General features: G+C 39.2%; 1 long non-coding RNA gene across 1 annotated transcript; it reads left to right on the forward strand.

Annotated features, from left to right (window-relative positions):
- The first annotated feature begins 699 nt into the window (after positions 1-699).
- On the forward strand, positions 700-22,421 carry LOC125702236 (uncharacterized). The gene is made up of 4 exons (XR_007380490.1): positions 700-1,026; positions 1,328-1,445; positions 16,234-16,306; positions 19,035-22,421. It is a non-coding gene; the product is annotated as an uncharacterized LOC125702236 (long non-coding RNA).
- The last annotated feature ends 13 nt before the right edge of the window (positions 22,422-22,434 follow it).

Here is a 22,434-nt window from a genome sequence, read left to right on the forward strand (position 1 = left end):
TCAGCATTTCATATACAAGGAGCCAAACAGAAAAAGTCAGGAAAAGGAGCTGGCTTTGTATCATACTGGGCTGCAAAAAGCAGCTTCTGAAACAGCCCAAATTAGCTCTTAGTTTCCCTTTGAGTGTTTCATTTCATAGGTCGTTGTGAATTTTCATGAGACTGCTGTTGCCCAGAAGCCTTCTGCAAATTCACCTGTGTGCTACCACAGAGCTCTAAAAGTCACTGCTTGCTTGTTTTAAATGGAGCATCACCTCAGATGATCAAAGTTTGGATGTCTGTCATTTTACTCATCATCTAGCACTTTCATTACCACATACCTCACCAAGGGATGCTGGTTTTTGATGTTCTAAGACACAGTAAAGTCAAATTCGTCAGATGGAGATTAGATACAGACTTAGCTTCATTCCTTAATGTTACTTAATGTAACTTAAGTGGATGGGATGTATGCTGTAAGCTCAGAAAGTCACTTCCTACACTGAGTCTAAACCAGACATTTTACAACTTGAAGCCAGATCCTGTCCCAAGTGTCTGAGGTGAAGCCCAGGACCCCCTCATAACCAGGATGACAATTGCAGGCCTGCATTGTAGGTTTACGCCTTCAGAACACGGCTTCATTTCTGGGATTCCATCCCCTGTCCCCCTGTGAGGAGATCGCGGAGCACCACTCCGCCATGTCCCTGCAGAACCTTACCGCCTGCGCTCTTCCCGCTCCATTCCCTCTGCCTGAGAGCCCGCACATCCTCTGCTTTAAGGTCGGGAAGAAGCCGGGACGAGGGCCGGCTGTTTCCCCGCCACGCCTGTAGGGCTAGGCTCGGCTCCAGGAAAGCAGCCTTGCGGTGCTGAGCAGAGCCGGACGGGTGGGAAACTTCCAGAAGGTTCTTCAGGGCCAGCGGGGCACCCGAGTGCGAATGCAGCTGTGGTGCAGGGCTGGACAGCACGGAGGCCTTCCCTCAGCTGAGGAAAAAGAAGCTGTCCCTCGGGTGGCAGAAGAGCTTTCCTTCAGGTGACAGCAGCTTTCCCTCAGGTAACGGGACAGGCGCCTTCGCTGGGCTGACAAAACAGGAGCAGCCCTGCGCGCGCCAGGCTCAGACGCGCCTGCTGCTGTTGTGCTGAGGGCGAGGTGGGACCGTTGTAATGGACTCCTTCGCTTCTCAGAGCAGCTCCGGCAGCCGCACCTCGAGCAGGCTGGCTGAGCGGGCTGCGGCTGCAGCAGGCTTTGTGCTCCATTTATGCTTTTAATGGGAGAAGAGCAAACTCTACCCGTCTTTCTGACATTTCTGTAGTTCAGATGGAGTTACAGAGGAAGCTGTCCTCGTTTTGTACAGGGGCTTCACACAGCGAGGCAGTGATTTGGCATACGGCACTGCAAGTGGGGAGAAAAGGGCTGTGGTGGGAGACGTGCAGTCATCGCCCAAGATTTCCTTTGCTGAACTTACAGCAAAGGTAAGTTTTGCAAATTTATTTGCCAACGTCACGTAGGACAGTGATGGAGATGAAGGAAATCACCATGTTCAGGTTTTTTCTGGCGTTGATTTTAAGGTGGTTTCCTGGGGCTTCACAGGGTAAATGCACTGGGCGAGGAGAGGCAGGTGGACATCTGGCTGCAGGCAGGGAAACTGAGGAAGAGGTATCTAGTGAATTTACTAAATGCTGTAATCAGCAATAATTTATGGCTCAGAAATCAGCCTCTGATTCCATCCCCAGTGTGGTTTTCTTTCACCCCTCTTACTTTCTTACAAACACACCTACATCCAGATAAAAGCTTCCTTGTAAGTTTTATTTAGAGCTTTATACATGTGATGGAAAAGCTTTAAATGGCAGAAGCAGAACCAGCATTGGATCCAGGCAAGTTTTGCACTCACCAAAACAGGTCTGAGCCAAATTTAGAAGTAGTGCCATATGACATGCTCCTGGGGAGTGGGGCTGGCTGCGGGCCCAGATCTGACAAAGATCTTTTGCACATTTTTATCTTTGTGCTCTGTGAATAGTCGCAGTGATCGTTCTGTCAGCCGGAGGTATTAAAACATCATCAGGCTGGCCTGTAGAACTTAAAAGATGTGGTCTTTACCAGAGAAAGTTTTCTTTTTTAAAAAAGGGTATTTTTTAATTTGCTTTCTGTTTACCGAGCCTTGAGGAAACATCTGTGTCATGTTTTCCAGTCTTTTTTTTTTGTGCAATGACAGCACTAGAAACTTTTTTTTTTTCCCCAAAATGAATTCTCCTGCAGGTTTATGACTTTAGGATTGGGATTTTAGGCAGATGTCATGCATTTTAAGATTCTCAGTATCTGGTTTTGAGTCACTGAAGCTCTTAAGGCTTGCAGAGTCAGGGCCTTGGATAATACTATCTGTAGAGCAAGAATTACAATCGCACTGTGGCTAAGTATGCATGCATTCAGGTATCTGCTTCAGTCTTCTCATTGTACCAGTTTCAGTCCCTCACGCAGCCAGATCTGTGCAAGCGCTAGTGACCTGAAGATAATTACAGGCCAATGGTTGATAGTCTTGCCATGTGGAAATCATGGGGGGTGTGAGGTGACAAAGAAGGTGACAGAGTCTGATTTTCCTTCATAAAGACTTCCTACACGCAGCACAGGTGTTTTGGAAAAAGCCAGCGTACCCACAGCTCTGAAAAATACTATGGAATATCTCCAGATAACAACCAGACAATTAAATGCTGTGTGAATGAGCATAATTAGTGAGTGGTTGGAAGCAACAAGATATTGGCATTCAAAGCATAATATTGATGTATTTTAATTAAATATTAGAGCAGCTTAGGGGCTGACATAAATTGTTGGCAGTGAAATAAAGCTATATACAAGAATGTTTGTTTTAAAAACAGCACTTAGCAGCCCTGGCTGAGATCAGCCAGTACTGCTACAAAGTTGTACAAAAAGCATAATTACATAGCTTCTTTCCCAAACATCTCGCTGTTTTAGTGCAACAGAGTGAGTTCTACACTTTGAGAAATATAGCATAGAGAAAGCAATTTCTCCCTTGTATAGCAAAGTGTCTATGGGAGAAGATCTGGATAGAAATTTCAAGTCTGAAGAGTATACTTCAGGTACAAGAGCACTTTTCCTTATCACTTTTGTGACAATCCGTATTGTTACTTTTATAGTGTAATACAAATAATTTAGTTTCACTGAAGAGCTCAGTTAAATAAACATTTACTGTAGTTTGTTTTTTATTTTTTCACAATTTGTCTCTATCCATTTTTCTCTATGACTCCACTGCCATAATTATATATGTCAATGGGAAAATTACACTTGGTTGGCACAGAACTAAACAGTGGTGTTGCTGACTAAATGGGGGCACGTTTGAACCTGGACGGCAAATGTTGTACACAGTTTGAGTTTCATATATTAAAATTCCAAGCTGAACTATTAAAATCTATTTTCATAAAAAGCGAGTGGACAAACGGAAATGAAAGCAGGTTTGCCTGACTTGCAAGAAACAGATAAACAGTGAAGCAGAACTCAGCCAAAAATCCCCGTTTCTCTGGGCAGTGCTGTCAGATAAAGTTAATGAACTGTCAAAATCATACTATGGCAGCATCTATGTCTCTTCAGACCAGAGAAAATGCATTTTCCTTTGAAATACACTATTTTTAGCCAACCTCTCTCTAAACTTAACTATTTACAGATTCTAATTACTGATTTCCCCATACTGATCCCTTCTTATATAAATACTTCTGAGTTGGGAGGGTAGGCTTTCAGCATCTTTAGGGACACAGTATTAGTACAGCCCCAGTATTGTTTAGGTCTGTACAGGCCTTGATATTTCATCATATATAACCTAAAGTTCATTTGGCAAAGGTGGCTTTTGGGTTAAGCAAGTGCTATAGGAATGAGGATTGAAAATATCTGACCCCATGGATTTTCGATTTCATCAGATCCCTTGTGAAGAGACCCATACAAGGTTCTTTTCAACCACTGAAAAGAAAGCTTAAGCATGCTTTGAGTGTAAGTCATAGTCTCTTTCAGTATAGTTTGCTCTGTGTAGACAGAAGAGTCATAAATGTTTTCTGGGACAGCGTATTTAGTTTAATTGCTGCTTCACTCAACAAAACCCTGATAAAACCCATAATAAGCAAAGCAACACTCCATAAGCTTTTTTATTGTTGCAGTATATAGGGATTCCCATTTGTCTTGCTGGCATTATTTATATGAAACTTTCAGCTACATACAGGTTAGGGCTTAATTTCTGAATTTTATGGCCTCCCCTGACTAAACAATGCTCCATATTGTAGTCATTGTATTAAAACAATTGGAATATGATCCCATTGTAATTTTATATAATGAACTTGAGGAACAGTGTTCTGCTCTTACTGTGAGGGTGGCTATTGATTCTCTGTTGCTTGGCATTCAGGCATACACACACATATACATACGCACACTTTTAATTTGGGTTTGGCTACTTGCCAGCTTAGCATACTAAGATATTGATAATGGGAGTAAATTTTACTCCTACGGTGTAATCTAACCAAATATTATCATCAACCCTCTGACCTCAGGCCTTTGGGAAACACCTTAAGCCAAAGCTCATGTCAGCAGTAGGCAATCTTGAAGCCTCTGTCAAAGTCCAACCCAATATTTCTCGGGGCACTGAAACACCACGACTGCTGGTGTGGGTATGGAGTCACATAAAGCCCTGTGCCCAGAGAGCTGCCATTACTTCTTCTGTGTGTGTGCCAGAGGCAGAGGCGAGCTCAGACTTAGATATCTGCTGCAGAGTTGCAAATACTGTAGTTCTTGTCATTTTAGCTAATTTCTCTAATTTCAAACTTGTAAATAAATGTAATCTTTCCTTTCTCCATTTGTTCAGCAGAATTAGCTTCTCAAACCAAAGATTCAGTTTTTCATTTTGCAGACATTTTTTTTATTACATGGTGGCAAATGTTTTCCTTATTGTGAAGCCTAGATAACCTAATCTGTCCGCTAGGTTTTCTGCTCTTCAGTTTTGCACTGCCCTTACAACCAGGAAAGAGCTTACAACTTTAGGGCAAGCTGACTTGAACTTATGGGTGCACATTTTAGTTCCAGAAGTTTTTGGTTGTGTAGAGTTTCATGCAGGTCTGTCTTAAATACAAGTTACGTATACAAGTTATTTCTTAGGTTGCACAAAGAGAAAGTTACAGAGAAGCAGCTAATGTTTTCTGAAGGATTTAGAAGTTTGATTTTTTTCCTTCTCTCTACCACTTTTGCACTAAAAATTGTAAGAATGAGCACCAAGCAGCTCGTTTCTATAGAACCGATGTTGGAAAAAGCAGTTAATTCAGGGTGTGTTGCACTTGCAGTTAATATGTTAACACTTTTCTCACCCAAAATTGAGGTTTAGCAAGAGAGTCATGAGAAATTTATTATTTTTATTTTAAGTAATGGAAGTTGCTTTTGTTTTCTGTTGTTTGAATTTAGCTTGGGTCTGTGAAATAATTTTATAAAACTAATAAAAGTGTATACAAAGATTGATATATTCAATTTAAATCTCATCTCCTTATAAACTGCTTTAATATGGGTGTCCACGCAGGCATGTTGATTAGTATTTCCTCAGATGTTGATTCCATATATGCTGTGTCTTCTGCAAAAAAAAACTTTGTAAATAATTTAGCAGATATTTAATATGTACATCTGGAGGATTCTTGCATGAGTTGACAGGCAGATCTCATAGGCATTGCCATACTGCCCTCTGGAGTGCAGTGACAGAACATGCACACGACAGAAGTTTCATAAGCGTTTGCATCCAGGAAAATCAGCTTTGGACGAGGAAAGGCCTTGGCTGAGCTTTTTGAAAGGGAGAATGAGCGTGCAGTGTTTCACTTCACTTAGCCCAGGGCTTTTTTGGGATGTCTCCTGTCCTCACTAGCTGCGTATTACTATGAAGGCTTTCATCCCTGACTAGACACAAAAGTGCCTCTGAGATTGAGATATATGTGATTATTGTAATACCGCCTCAGGGCTTGTTTTGAAATTCTTTAGTGTAGCTTTTAGTGTTTGCTTTAGAAGCAGCAGCCTGAGATTTCTAGGGAAAACTGAATCTTGAGCTCCAAGGCCAATGTCAATCCATCTCTCCATCAATCAGCCTTTTGTGGCTCCTGTGTAACCCAAGCCTCAGAAATCCTGGGACTATACTGTGAGAAGTAGGACTGTGCTGGTATCAAAGACAGCAACAACACACATCATTTTTCCTCACAAAATCTGAAAGACTTGAAATATTTGGAAGCCATATGCATCTGGTGTTTTTTAAATTAATTCATCTTTTACCAAGATTTGTCTTATGGAAAAATGAGAAATTCCCTTCACTCCCTTTTCCTCCTATCTCCCTCACCAAATTCTTCAATACCACATAGGAATGAAAGCAATGGCTAGGAATTTGTTCTCTCAAAGTTTTGAAACGGGGAAAAAAAATGCAGTTATGGCCAGTTTGAGTAACTATGATTCATATTTGTTAATCTTACACTTTACATAGACTCCCAGATGCAGATTGCATATAGCTGGATGCATGGAAAAAAGATAGCACATGCCCACAAGTGTGAAGTACCACAAACCACCCCTTCATCCTGTTCCTGAATACAAAGAAACTTTTAAAGCATTTATAATTAATGTTCATTTGTTGGTCCTTTCTCTGCTTCTATAATAGGAAACACTGCACAACTGAAAACCAAATTTTCCAACTTCAGAAATATTGTTAGGGACTGTACAACACATCTAATTCTGCAGGAAGCTCAACTAAATATGAGTTTTCTCTTGTAGAATCTCTTGGCCAACACAGTGAATGCAAATCTTGCGATAAGAAAAAGGAAATGATTAACAAATGTAGAGGGATTATATTGTCTTTGTATTTGGCTCCTGTGATACAGCTCTGGAAATCTCAGCCAGGCTCAAGAGCCGTACATCTTAAAAATTGCTGAGAGTCTGCTCAGACTTACATTATTGCCACAGGAATGGTTGAAATGATTACTGGAAGCTCCTTTAGCTTGTGGGAATCATTCAGTGGTAGAGACTTCAAGAGCAGCGAATGCCTTTGTACGTTCCTTTGTCCCTTGAAGCCAACCTATCCCTAAAAGTCTCAGTAGCTACTAGATTTGGGGAAAACAGGGAGGTCCCCGAGATACTGACAGCAGAGGAGACCTCAGGTATTTAGCTGAGAGGGAATGAAGAGAGAAGAGTGCTAGTTAAGAGGGACTCTGATTAAAGGAGAAAAAGATGACAGAGGAGCATTCTCAGACAACAAGGGAATCATATTTGAATTCTCACTGGAGGGCTGAGGGGAGAGAATTATGAATAGATACCAATTTATTTTCATAATCTCTTATAAACACCAAATGAAATTGTTAGTTACTTCATCATCACTTTGTACAGGCAGCACCGTAAAGCAGATGGCTCAGATGTAGGAGCAGAAGGTATCTGGTTTTGAATTGGACCTTTACTCTCCAAATTTACTTGGGTGGCAACTCGCTTGATAAATGGGGGAAAGTCTGATTTTTGGTGATACAAGCTTGCATGTGCTGGGAGCAAAGTGTGCAAAGATAGACCTGGTGTCCTGTTGTTTACATAATAAGCAGGCAATCCTGTTTCCTTTAGTGCTCCAGTGTCTGCTCATCGTGGCTTCTTAGGACGTTGAGATTCTAAATCCTTCTGGCAGTTCCAGGAAAACTACCTTGTATCAATAACCTCTAACGAGGGATGGTTTAAATTTACTGAATACTTGTTTGAGGAATGTATTCAACATACAAACGAAGACTGCATTGTGGGCAGATCGCCTGCACAGTGAAAATAAAAACTTACTATTTTTGAGGAAAGGTGGCATCAGCAAATAAATTCACATTAGTCTGTTAATATTTGTGGTAATTGTTTTGAGGAGGATCCAGAATCAGATGGAAAGCACAGAAATAGCTTCACTAAAAGCTTCCACCAAGATTTTATATTCATATGTACATAAATAGATATGTATGTATGTATCTCCCAAGACAAAATATACAGCTTCATGTAACCTGCTAAATAGAAAAGTAAATATTTCACAACCGCAAATGAAGAGAAATCATAACGTTGCGGTGAGACTTAAGAGGAGTTAACAGACCAAAATGTCTCATTATTTCACAAGTTATAGCAGCATGAAAAAGTACTCCTTTAGTTTCAGAGTACTTAGCTCTGTTTTATGAAATGAAAATATGTGGTAAAAACAAAGCACTGCTTCAACTGCAGCTGCAGAGCTGGCTTAGCTCGGGCCATGGGCGGGCGGCGGTGGGAGTGACAGCAGGGCTGCGCTTTGGCTGCAAGACATGCCCTGCTGCCACCCGGCTGGGTGCTGACAGAGCTTGGTGCACAGCATAATCCTGTGCGGGAGCCTGGCTTTCTCAAGCGAGGTGGTACAGGTAATGCTGTGGGTTCCTCCTGCTAACGGTATGGATTAAAACATAAGGATAAAAATTCATCTGGTGGCCTTGACCTGGTTTGTAGTGGATGCTGGTTCTGCCCTTAATTACACCCTGTAGCTCCCCTGTAGTTGGTAGTGGTGCCAAGTGTAACTGAGGGAAGAATTCAGCTGTTCAAATATGCCCATGGTTACCAAGCCAACTGGCAGCAATTGCAGTGCAATGATAGGAGTGTTGAGGGCAAGAACGGAGGAGCCTTTGCAGGCCAGCCTGAAGGTCTGCACAGTGCTTGCCTGCAGACTTTCTGGCCTCCTGAAGTCAAAGCAATTCGTTTTTCCTACTCACTTAAACTTACTGCATACAAAAAAAGCCTTTCCATGGTGAACTCTGATAAATGTCCAACCGTGTGGGGCTCCTGCAGTCTCACAGCGCATTGTATCTTCAGCCTTTTGTTTGTGCCAGCCCTAACCTTTATGTTTCATGGGGCAGAGAGCAGACCAGAATCTATTTCTAAAACTTCTGAAACTTCTAAAACAATGAACAAAGACAAGGTGAGTAGCTTCCCAGCTGCCTGTGACACAGACAAACTTCTTGCAGCACAACTGTTATTTAGTGCTGGTAGTGTTTTAATAGAGTATAAGCTTACTGGCTCGTACAGCATCTCCCATTCCAGGAAACAAGAAAAGAATATTTTCATTTCACAGACAAGGAACCAAGATCTTAAAGTATTTGTCTGAAGTGACATCAGGAGAAAGGTTCAGAAAGTCTGATATCCTTAGCTGTAGTGCCCTCATATGTTAGCTGTTAAACTTAGCAGCTAGAGCCACATTAGCTGTTTGTAGCCTTGGTGAAGTCTGGGAATCTTTCAGTGTAGGAGACTTTTTGACACCAAATAGCCTGAATTCCCATTTTTAAAATAGAAAAGCAAACATAACAGTCTTTTTATGGGGCAAGTAGATTCCTTGAACTCCTGCTCATACAGCATTAGCAGCTACTATTTGAAAAGTGTAAGCTTCACCAGAACAGGTTAAAATCCCTTGGCAGCCATTTCTGTCCAGTTTGATGGACAGAAAACAATAAAAACATAATGAAAAATGAGATGGGCTGAACTAAGAGGTTCTGACTGTTGCAGATGGAGCACTGTCATTAAGTGAAAGGAGAGGAAGGAAAAAAGACTTTCATAAATGTACAGACCATAAGCCCACCTTGATGCCAAGAATCGTGTTCTTGATGAATACTGTGACAAGAAATTCCCTAATTGTTTTACAAGGACAACATGAACTGGAACTGCTGCCACAGAAATCATGTAGTGTTTCATGTACAGCTTAGGAAGAAAAAGTAAGCCATGAAGTAGGGAGGGATATCACTCTAAAACACCACCGAGACCCAAAAGGGTGTTCATGTAAGAAAAGTGCTACTTTAATTCAGTTCCCTGCTTCCTCTGTTTCCATAAAGTTTGAATTTGATAAATATGCTTTGTAATTTTTCATATGGGTAAACACAGGAATAAATTCACGGTGAGGCATTAAGTATTTCTTAAGCGCACTTTTTTCTGTGAATTCTGTAACAAAGAGATCCATAATCACTGTAATCATTTCTTTAATGCTAAGCATGCAGACCCACTTCCTCTGGGGCAAATTTGCAATAAATTTTCCTCTCTAGAAAGGATTTCTTCCACCTCCAAACATTTATTGCAAAGTCTGCCATGGCTGATAACTAATGAACTTACACAAAAATAATTTGCACTTGCTTGGTACTGACCAATATAAAAGAAATCAGAGAAGTTCTTCACACGTGATATACAGAGATCAAACACATACCCCTATAATGCAGTCAGTGCATGGAATAGACTATAAAAGTAATTTTCTGCAAGGAACAACATACGTTATTATTTGGAAGGCGAAGGAAGAAATTACTCAACAATTCAAATGTGAAGGGAGTGTTAAGTGGGAATTCTCCATTACTGAGGCAAAGGTTGGCTCACTAGATTTACAAGTCAGTTTTGCTTATCTAAAGCATTAACTTTCCAATGGAACAGACCAAGAAAGGGAAGTACTGATACCTGCACTGTCTCAAACATTTCCTCCATATCTTCTAGGCAGCTGATGAACAGTGTGCTGAAAGGCAATACTGTAGGAGAGCAGAGGCATTGAGTGCTCAGCTGTAAAATGATCCCATTCTAATTATGCTGAAAGATTCCATACCTTCATATGGATGAATGTCATTTATTGAATCAACTCTCATGAAAGAAATTGCTCTCTAATTATATTTTCTCTAGAAAGAGTTCCATCTTCAATTTTGGGGGGAATTTTGGTGGAAAGTGAAAATTGTCTTTCAATAAAAAAGAAGAATGGAAATGAAAATTACCTTTAAATTCCCTCCTTTCTTTTTCCCATGGGAAGGGAGAGATTGAAGGAAACTACCACTGTATCAGAACTTGCATCCAGATGATCTGCATCCAAAAAAGATTGCCCACATATCCTAATAGCCTGGGTGTGTTACATGTGGAAGCCTCTGAGTGCACAAAATGGACGTAGGACAACACAACACTGGAAATATAAAGCATGCTGTGTACCATTTTACCAGTTACCTGCAGTCTTTCTGGGGAGAAGAGTATCCGAGATCCAGCGTGATCTGAGCAACAGCTTGGAAGGTGGACAAGGACATAATCTATCAGTCATCAAATCATGCCCTCTAAGCCCATGCCCTGATGTTTTAATGGCACACTGGGCTGTTAGTATGTGTTTGTATCCTTTTGTGTCTGAATTTTAAGTCATCATCCTAAAGTAGTTTATTTTTTTTGTAAATACGGGCTTTCTTATTTTAAATGTTGATTTAAAGCATCTTTTGCTGTCCAAGAAAGTATGAAAAAAAGGATGTCTTACTAAACAAGGAGAATGTTATTTTCCTTAGAATCGCTAACGAGAAACATAAAGCATAGAAAACTTCAGAGAATTAAACTGTTATTATAATCATGCTGAACATAATAGAGCTGTTAATAAGAGTAGAAGACAGTGTGGTGCAATAATCCGGTGAAACATAATAATGTTGATCAGCTGCTGCAAAAATCTATTCTGCAAATGCAATAAAAGCTCAGTAGCTCAGTAGCGTTCCACTTCCCATGCAGAACGTCCTGGCAGATGCAACAAGGAAATCTTTTAAATCTGCAGACTGCTCTCAAGAGTTCTGATCTGGTTGCAGATAAATTCATTACACCATACATACTACACATACATTCTGTGCTGCAGAGGATTCACTTCAACCTACGCCATTCATTCCAATGCCTTGGGTGACTGGTGAGGAAAAGACAAAATAGTATTGATAAATTTCTGTAATTTTCTAAATTCTGAATTTACTTACAGTGAGTTTACTGAGTTCCTGCTGGATTTTTCCTGCGAAGGACACCTTATGCTTCATTCATATGGAACATCTGAAATGAATAACAAGGAACCGATGGAATTTTCAAGAGAAAAAAAAATAAAACGCCCACCATAAAAACTAATTCTCTATAAATAATCTCAATCAGGAAAACCTTTACCCCTGAGACAATCCAAGGCTGCCTTTTTAGTAGTCCTTTCCCTTGTGACAAGAGCAAACTTTCCCATGCCACAAATCATTCCCATCAATTATTTTGATATAATCTGAAGGAAAACCACCCTACCACTGTAATGTGCCCCATCTTTTCAGCCTCAGATAGGGATATTTCTTCATACTTGGTTGGAAGGATTTACAAAGCTTGGAGCCGGTGATTATGATTTTCTGTTTTTCAGACTTTAGGCCAGCAATTTCATTTTTGTAGTTAGATCCTCGCTTAATTCTCTTCTTAAGCTTAATCCGTTCATGCTGGTGTCTTCTTTTGGATAATCTTTTCCAGTTGCCATTGTGTTGCCTAGTTTATATTGCACCATTCTCACTGTAGGAGAAGGATGTTCATCTTTGCAAAAAGGAAGTAGGAAAAGGTCCCATGGATCCATACAGTGTTGCTGTTTCTTCAGGAATACAAGACTTGTTTTCTGTTTCCTTGATGGAATGGTCTTTCCTTTAGTCTTACACAGCTGTCAGTCCCTTCTAGAAGCTGATTTAGTAACTAAGCCTGACCTGTGAAGAGAGCTGTTTTCTACCTGCTGCAGCAGCCTCTCTTTTGGGATCATACCTGTCATTACGTTGATGCCACAGAACAAAGGCAGTTTCAGATTCATCATTAACAGATCTCAACTTTGCTGCTTTAGTTACTCAGTTTCTTGTTCTGTTGCTGTGGTTGCAATGAAAGGAAATTGTTTGACTTGAAAGCAGTACCCTTCTATTAATGCAGATCCAGCCTATTTTGATCATAACTTAAGAAAAATAAATAGTTTCTCTTCAGTGGGAAATATCTACATTTCACTTTATTTGGGAAGTGGTTGTGTACATAGCAAAGAAAATAAAAAGCTGGTGGGCAGGTTTTTCAGTACTTTCTTCACTCTTTGGTAGCCTGGGGTGAGATGTATTTTTTGCAGTGCCAGGAGATTTGTAAGCCTGCTTTGAGTTTCTGACTGTGTGGGTTTGTACTGTACAAGGAATTCCAGTAATAAACCTCATTCTTAGCCTACGCTGTTGGTTGTACATCTTTGGCAGATGCTAGAAGATGTGAGTGGATACTGATCCTAGAAAGGGGTGAGCTTTCTCTTTGATGAGCATGAATGACATCTTGAGTGTACTTAAAAATGGGAGAGGGACCAGAAAAGGGAGGAAGAGACCTATCTTGTGTTTCTTTTTACAAGAGGATTGTTTATAGATACATCATTGCTATGCCCCTTGATAATGAATTGAAGAAGTAATGATTAGCACCTGAGATCATAGGAACAGTGAAGATGGCTTGCAAACTAGATAATAAAGGCATCAGTAGGGAAAGACTAAAAGATACCCCAAACAGCAAGCCCAATTCCATTTTTACAAAGCATGCCACTTTGGAACTCATTTTGTGTTGTTCTCACAGTCAACAGTGCAAAATGGCCCACAGCATTCCACTGTTTCTGTTGTTTTATAAAGGGTATACGAGGGTTCTCCAATGCAAGGTGAAAGGAAATGAACATTTCATCTGTAATCTGCTTCTTATAATGCCAGAGGGCTATTGCAGATCTCACCAGCACTCCTATTTGGTATTTTTATTAAACTCAAGAAACAAATGTTACAAATTTGACTTGGACCTTACTGTTTTTAGCATTCCAATCACTATAGGATGGAGTTGGACTGAAGTGTATCATGCTTGTTGTGACTGTGGGGTTATTGCACATTGCAAGTAGAAGTGGCTAGAAATAGAAAAAGATTTGCTTTGAACTACCACAAAAGAATCTCTATGAGCTGCTTTTCTATAAACCCTTCTGAAATTACTCTAGTTGCAAGTTGTGTACTCCTACTAACTAGGAACAAATGACTTCGTATGGAAGACTTTCACCCAATAGAGAAATCAGTACAGCCATGAAGAAATGTAAAATTGCTGTATATCAGGAGGCTGTCATAATCTTGTTTGCGACAAGCTGGCATGAGAATTCATCCTTTGTCAATGGAAGAAAGGGATTTTAAGATATGCTTAGATATGCTATATAATTTATTAAACTAAATCTCAGTGGGACAAACCATGAAGGTATTCCTCTGTCACTTCAGTAAATAGGAAAGCATAGGTAAGAATTCACAGGTTTAATTCAAAAGAAAGATTTGAGAAATAATATTTTTTTTCATTTTTACTTTGAACCATATTTGAAAAAAGATAATATTTGAATCTTTTTAAAACTTCAGATTGTTATTTAAATTTGTACATTATAGGATATGAAATACATTACAGAAAAGAAGGGTGTAGCTGAGGGAATTTTTCCAAACATTTCCATAGTTCATAAATAGTTATTCCATCTTTTCCAGTTCCTGAGTAGCACCTCTATTTGAGGACATAGCGGTGATTTTTAAATGACAGAATGCAGAGAAGCCTCCAACATCAGTCTTCTGCAGATAAGTTAGCTCTGGTTTATGATAAGTTAGATAAGTTAGCATTGTTTTATGCTGCTCATAAGCCAAACTTGAAGTTCTCCTTTCACAATCAGAAATGCTGGCCCAAAATTCCAATCAAGAGCCTCTGAAACTTTGATAAGTTTTGGGTCAAGTTTTAAACTATTTCCATGCTAATGTTCTTTTCTTACTTTCAACTTTCCTATTTCTGCACAAGTTAAAATTACGGCTGTCAGTGAATATGAAGAACTCAGTGCTGACAACCAAAGTTCTTTCAGTTGTGTACTACCTAACAGTGCTCAGAGTTTCATACAGTTTCAATATGTTTTCCCTTTGGCAGCCTTTCCTTTAAAATGCATCATTTCCACCCAAACATCTTACCAGGATCCAGAAGCTGTTCGCATTGAGCAAACACAAAAATTTTAATTATATTCTTTTCATTGTAAGTCAGAGTTCTGAACGTCGATGTAGAAATTGCCATAGTCTCAAACCTTGACAAATTTTTACCATATGGTCTTAAGAAAATCTTAATAGGGAACCATCTGTAGGCCATCTGCGAGTCCTGCTATTTTTTGTTCAATAAAAGGAAAGACAAAGACAGCCCCATCCTGGCTAGAGATTGTTGGCTTATCGAGCCGCACCGCTCTTCTCATCTTGTCTCTGAAACCAATGATCTTAGGCATTCTCACAACAATTTCTGCCCTGCTTCGCTTCTGATTCTGGAGCTTTTCCACTACAATCTTACTCCATATAAACCAGTGATGGAACACAGGGGCAGATCAAAGGTCACCATGTCACTCACCTGTATCCTTGGCTTCACAGATGAATGGATAAGAAACCCTTTTACCTAATGTTCCCACATGTCATATTGTAGCTTTCTGACAGAGGCTGAGTCTATTTCATGGCACTAGATGGCAGTAACCTATTACACTTCCCAGAGAAATCATCAATTCCCTGTGTCTTTAGTAATCTTTGTTGAGAAATGTAAACCAAGCACAAATTAGAACTAGATTTTTTTTCTGAGTCTCTTGTGGTCTGAATTGATCTAAGATGACCACAAACACATTTTGTGTGCTGAATACAGCATACTTTCCTGCAAGGGTAAGCCTATTGTACTCTTTATGTGTCTGCCAAGAAAACTGTAGATACTGTTAGTTCAGACATTGGCAAAATCAAGCAGCTCTATGAATATCACGTTTAGCCAAATCTGGCACTATGCAATTACATTAAAAACTAGATAAGTATGATTTATGTCAGTGATAGAGCGTAATAAACTGTAGTTTGCATGGAGATTTTCATTAGATGTAACTTGACATACCATACATGATTCTAGTTCTTATTGTCCAAAACATGAAACAGTAAACTATTAAATGCTTGCATGCTTTTGACCCAGAAGCTTTTGTCAGTAACGCACTGATATGGATATGATAGATATGTTTACGTGACTGGTACATTGATTTAATGAATATATAAGCCTTCCTCAAATATGGATTTTTCACCAAAACACCTCCTCATTGTGGACTACAAAGATTTCTCTTATTTGCAGTGTCTAAGATTTTGTCAAATAAGGGTTTATGTGAAAAACTTGGTTGAAGCATCCTGAGCGAATGTTCACCAAAGGAAGGCAGCAGATTTGACAGTAGTCTGTTTATTTCATGATAAAATCAAAAGGTATTGCATGATCTTGTAGTGGATAAGCCTATGGCTTGAGAAAATTTGAGATTCACTTCTTTTTTTGCTGTTGAATGAGTATACCTTGTGTTCTGTCAAATAGTGATATTTAACTGTTTATGAAAGAACTTTGAGATAAACAAATGAAATCAAGGGTTAGTTATGATTACTACTTAATGTTGAGTCATATCCACTTGTTTCATTTCAGCTTCAATGAGGATTCCATCCCATTTTTACTCCATGATCCTTCAGGCAGAACAGATCCTTTATGAACAGAACCAGTAAGTCACATCACTTTTATGCTTCTTTTTCTCTCTTTTCTTTTTTCATTAAAGGAGTCCTTAGAATATAAATCTCTTTAAAAGCAAACTTTTAAACATTTTTACCATGAACTATGTGGTGGGATATAAAGTGACTTATCTGTATATATCTTTGAGAGAGTGTAGAGAGGAATAATCACCTCCCTCAACCTACTGGCCACTCTCTTTTTAATGCACCCTAGGGTACTATGGGCCTTCTTGGCCACAGGAACATTCTGCTGGCTCATGGCCAAACTGCTGATATAGTTTTGAAGGTATTGCGTTGAGGTTTTCGATTCACTGAATTCAGTGAAACTGCTTGGTTAGATTTCCATATGACACCCACACAAGAATTTACCTCTGTGTGTGAGTGTCTGAATCCTCTTGCAGACCCGAGGGAGCGTCCTTCCTATCACTAACACACCCAACTTGGTATGTGCCTCGCCTCCAAGTCGAGAGTAGAATGGTTACATGCTACTTTTTATTAGAACTGTATGTTAGCCTCTGAATAGCATGAATTAGCAAAATACTTTTTAAACCAAATCACTTTTTTTTCCAATTTTTCTGGTTATTTTCCAACCTCCAGTGAAACATCAGGAAAGTATCAGGAAAAGGAAACGAAATGCTGATGTGACTTCTCAGATACAAAAAAAAAAAAGAAAAAAAAAGATACTGCATCCACATTGCTTCTATTTCCCCAGATCCCTGCTATTGTAGTCTGCACAGATCAGTAAGCTGTGTGTGCCCAGTGGTGCCCTTGTTTGTTATGCTGTACCTGTGGCCCTTTCCTAATGCTTTGATATGCCTTCCTGGTTCTACTGTGTTCAGGTACTCAGTTTCCTGTAGTCTTTCCTCACTATGAAGCTGTATTTATTGCCCTTTTCCAGGTGCTGCTTTGTTCTCATTTACTTCACTTGCATACATTTCTGAGCGTGGATATTTTTGTTTTCCTACCTTTCTGCCACATTTCAGACTATAATCCTATGCTTGCAGCCTCTGCCAGCTGACCAGGCTGCGCATGCAAGGTCGTTGTGTAAGACAATAAGGATGCCAATTTAGCAGTATCATCTACTGGATCAGAACATGTGGGTTTTGTCTCTCAGTGTCCTCATGTAACCAGTATCTGCTCTCTTAAGTCTATTAAACAAACTCTTATTACTTGTGCAGAATGAAAATGCATCCAGGAGTTTTATAATACAGTAAAATGCACTAGAACTGAAAGGCTCAAAAATAATAGGTAAGCAGACTAAGGTCCTTAAGCATTATGTTTATGCTTTACTTTCCAGAGCAGGAAGCAAGTCTAAGTTGGTAGCTTACTGGCTAAGATGTCAGAAGGTCAGATCACACATTAGGATTTGGGCTCATCCCAAACGTTGACACAGTACTGGAGGGGGAAGGGAAAGGAAAAAGCATGTAAGAATAAAAGATGTCATATTCACAAGAAAACAGTAACTGGAAATGTCAGCCATTGGACCAGGTCTTGGAAACTCCACTATGGAATCCATACAGTGTTTCTTTACCTTCTGTTGCTAAATATTGATTTAGGCTGGTAATGAGAATCAGGTCTAATGAAGAAGACTCCATTCACCAACCCTAACAATATACCCTTAATATTAGTTTAATTTTAATTAAATATGATTCTGTATATGTTCCCATCTGAAAAACAACCAAACAAACAACAACAAAAAAACAGCCAGAGAGCCTAAGGCTATAATTTCGTGAGTGCAATTGGGCTCAGTATGTTCCCTTGAAAAACTGTGTGCAGAGTAGTAGAGATAAAACTGCTAAATCTGCTAGGATGCTTAGATACAATAAACCTGCACTTCATCTTGTTTTTTTATTACATCACAGCTTTGCTTGGTTGAGGTTTTTCTCCCAGCTTTAACCTTTCACATATGATCTACAGCTGCTGGATGCAACAGGAAATGAAGCGTGGGGGTTGTGTCATCATCTGCTCCCACCCGCAATTCAGTGCAGTGCCAGATTTTAAGTTAGCTCTAGTTTTGAAGTGAGATAAATTTCCTAGGGCCTTGACTGGCTGAGCTTTGAGTATCTCTCTGAGCAACTTGTTTCACTGCTGATTATCATTGTTGTTGAAAAAACCTTTCCTTATTTTGTTGTAAAACATCCTGATATCTAGATATTATAAAAAGGTTCAGAGGAAAGTGTTAGTTCTCAAATCACTTTCAAAATAAACTCAAAAGCAATGAAATTTAGTGTTTAAAAAAAGACCAAACTACTAGTCTGAAAAAGGTTAAATACACATACTTGTGAAATGTACATGAAAAGGAATCATTTGTATTCTATGATGCCTGTAATTGTATTTGGGGTTCTAGCAGGTATTTCTAGGCTTGCTTTTGCTAAAAGACTTCTAAGGGTCCCCAGAATACTTTTTAGCTCTGAAATCCACTTGGAGCAAGGTAGAGAAGAAAAATCCTTTTTCTAAATTACTGACATGTCTGTCTCTCATTGTAGTGCATTCATCGAGCTCATTTTTCAGTGGCAATGCTCTCCACTTCATGGTTCCTAGAACTGTATCTTCAGTATCCAGAGTCAGTTTATCCTTGTGTTACAAAGAAACCCAACACAACATTGGAAGGCAATGTACTTTCTCACATGCCCACCTCGTACTCTCAGACAATAGACCTTTCAGTGTCGATGTAATTTCCTACTGAAGAAATGTTCCTGTTGTTTGTTTTTATTTCAATAGGTGAACAACATCATATGAGCCTTTCACAGGATAAATGGGTTGGACGGGCAATTTTGGCTTCTTCTAGGATCATGCTCTCCATTCAAATACACAGCTCAATTATATGACTTCCATACTGAGAAAATACTTTAACTTTTAAAATGCACAGCAGCAGTCTGGTCTTAATAAAAATGTTTAAAACCCACTCTTAAACCATAACTCCAAGTTGCAGCTGAACATGAAACATCCTCTTACAAACAATTACACACAATTTCTGTCAGGCTTTGGAAGATACGTATGTGCACTAGGGATCTTAAAAATCAAAACCCCCACAACTCTAGGTTGAAAGGGACTCTAGGTGAAAAAGGGAAAGGCTTAAAACCTTTCAAGGTGTGCTTAGACAGAAATGCAGTGAGCCCTGTAACTTAACAGCAGGCATCTGTTTGAAGTACGTGCAGCACGTAGGTGGAACCTTTGGCTTTATGCATTATAGAATCTCTTGGAAGAACTGCTGCAATCCAAAACTTGAACAACACAGTCTATGAAAATGATTCATTCTCAAGGTTCCTCTGTAGAGAAACTCTGTAAGAAAATTAAGTCTGGGGCAAAAACTGGATCTTCCAGTATCACAGTGTCTATCTGAGGAGGACAAAGGGACAGAAACAAAATCACTTACATCTTTATGCTGTGGTTACTTGTGTTTAAACCATAGGAACATCTTACAGTTCAACTAGTTGCACAGCTGGAACAGAGGCAGTTTTTCTCATGGATAACATTAATACCTGTGCTCAAGGCCATTCAATATAATTCCTTTTTTGTTATGGTATGTTCTGTGAAACACTTACTCATAGTATGCAGTTTGGAAATTAAGGTTTCCAGTGAAGAACTGTTCCCATTTAACATGTTCCTGTCTTACTAAAGGCTACTTTTGTAATTTAGAGAATAATGGGTTACAGTCAAGTTCTCAAAGAACAGGAAATACTAAATCAATAGGGAAATATGATGTTCTGTCTTATGAGTGCATATGTGTTCATATGCAGTCCTAATTAGTATGTTAATTGGCAGCTGAAGAAAAATATTAGAAGTGCTTAAGTAGTAACTTGATTTACCATTTTGGTCAGGATTTCTCCTAGGTCTGCAATTACAAGCCAGAGTGTTATGAAATCATTTAAACACAACTTATCTTGTTACAGAGATTTGTTGTTCTTATTTCTTCTCAAATAACATTTATCTTCAATGTAGTGCATCTAGATTTATAACAACTTACCTCCTGTCTTAAGTCTTCCTCTCTGTTTTTGCATGGAGGTTTTCAGTGCCTTTTGAGCTTGAGGAAATGAGTGAAAAAGGAAGAAACACTGTCTGGAAGTCTGGTACTCTCCTCTGGTCAGAATACTACAGTGGGGCAGTAAATGTAGTTATGAACGATCCTCCTGTCTGGAGGAAGGCAAATCCATGCCTAATTGAAATCTAAATACAATTAGATCTCATTTGAAAATGTTATTTATACACAGAAGGCTAAAACAGAAAGCAAAATTGCTGGTGGGAAGGTAAGTTAGTGGCCTACTGGTGAGCATTAATACCAGAAGTCTACATCTACCCGCCTGTCTTCCCACATTTTTCTGTTCCACTCAATTATAAAAAGCCAATGACCTGCTTGAGAAATAAAATATCAACCAGATGTTTCCTGAGCAAAGACAACTTGTGTTTCCCTTTACACATCATCTTCTGAGAGGCAGAACCAGTGACTGCACATCTGACATCATTCACTGTGTTGACTTTGGGTTACTCAAAATCTTTCCTTTACTTAACCTTCCAACTCAAATACAATAGTTTACAGAGAGCATATGGAAAGAATGGATTTGAATGACTAGAATATGATGTGGAAGAATGGTTTATATTCACTCTGCTACAACAAAGCCATTTGCTGTCACAGTCATGAAATAATAACTCGAAGGGTGGAGGGCTATCCATTTTCTCATACACATTTTGGCAGGACAAAGTGCTGCACGTTGCCCAGCATCAATCCTCATGGAAACAGGAGGTGGGTGAGCAGTAATGTCAAAAATGAACTTTTTTCTTCATAACATAGATATAGTTTATACGAGATCAAAACTTAATCAGTTATGAATAAAGCTATATAATGTTTTTGTCTTCTGCATCTGAAGACTTCAAAATACCAGCACTTTTTTTTCTTGTTCATTTGGACAAGAAGCCACAGCACACAAAGCTGCAACAGCTTTTTCTTCCCTGGCAATACAGGATAGGTGAAATAACCAATGCTTGAATAAATTGAATGAAGTGCCACTACACATTTATACCACTATGAAAGAGAACGGGGACATAAATTCAACAGAAAATCTGGTGTTATGTTCATCTCACTTCACTGCTTAGTGTGAACAAAAGAAAAGCTGTTTCCAGTAGCTACTGTTTAATTGAATGTGAATTTTAATCTGGAAAGTTGTGTACAGCACAAGAAACTGCCTGTGCAGTGGCTTCTAATAAGGGTACGTGAGCAAATGCCATGTATTCTGCAGTCCCAGTGTGAGGTCTGTAGGAAATGAAGTTTTCAGCAAGACTGACAATGGAACATTCAGCCCCTTCAGTGCTCAGTCTTAATGTTTGAGCCCAATGCAAACAAATGCATACTATGTCTTGCTGACAAGTAGCTGTAAGAATGACAAGGAAGCAATCAGGTATTTATAATTACAAAACACTTCCTCTTCTATTAAAGAAGAAACAAAGTATGGAATAGTTGGAGAAAGTGAAGAAAATTAGCTCATATATGATTCATCTCTGTGCAGTTACTCAGCTCACTAGGCATGTATTCTCTGCAAATGTTGGAACTCTACATTTCAAGGTATCTTCAAGTTTGCAACAGTTTGTTTTGCTTTTCAGTCTTCTTGAACAATCAACCCAGCTCCTACGTTGCTTCAGATATATCCCAATCCTGTTCAAAAGCAACTCTGGTACTGCTGTTACTGCTTTGAATTCCTACATATTTAAGACTGTCAAAAACGCCTTCTGAAGCTCAAGATAATTTTTGGTAACACTGCCAAAAAAGGAGATTTGACAATTGATAATGCTCAAGTAGAACACTGTATTTTTGACAGATAATTCATTTCTGGAGCTCCAGTAAGTGTATGGGTATGAAAACAATGGAAAGTGAAGGACAATGATGTTTCAGTACTATGCTCCCTTGGTGTCTGTTCTTTATCTGCTGGAAAAAAATAAAAACGTTGCAACAACTGAATTCAGAGTGTACTGAGAGTGGTCTTGTACCCCAATGTCCAATTCAGTAACAGTATCCAAGTCAGACTCTTGAAAAGAAACCTGAACTGCTAAGAAGTTTGCTGTCAGAACACATGGAATCCCACTAATTCTCATGAATCCAACTTATTCTTCAGTAGTGCTTTAGAAATAA

This window comes from Lagopus muta, chromosome 18 (assembly GCF_023343835.1).
Source record: "Lagopus muta isolate bLagMut1 chromosome 18, bLagMut1 primary, whole genome shotgun sequence".
Classification (NCBI taxonomy): domain Eukaryota; kingdom Metazoa; phylum Chordata; class Aves; order Galliformes; family Phasianidae; genus Lagopus; species Lagopus muta.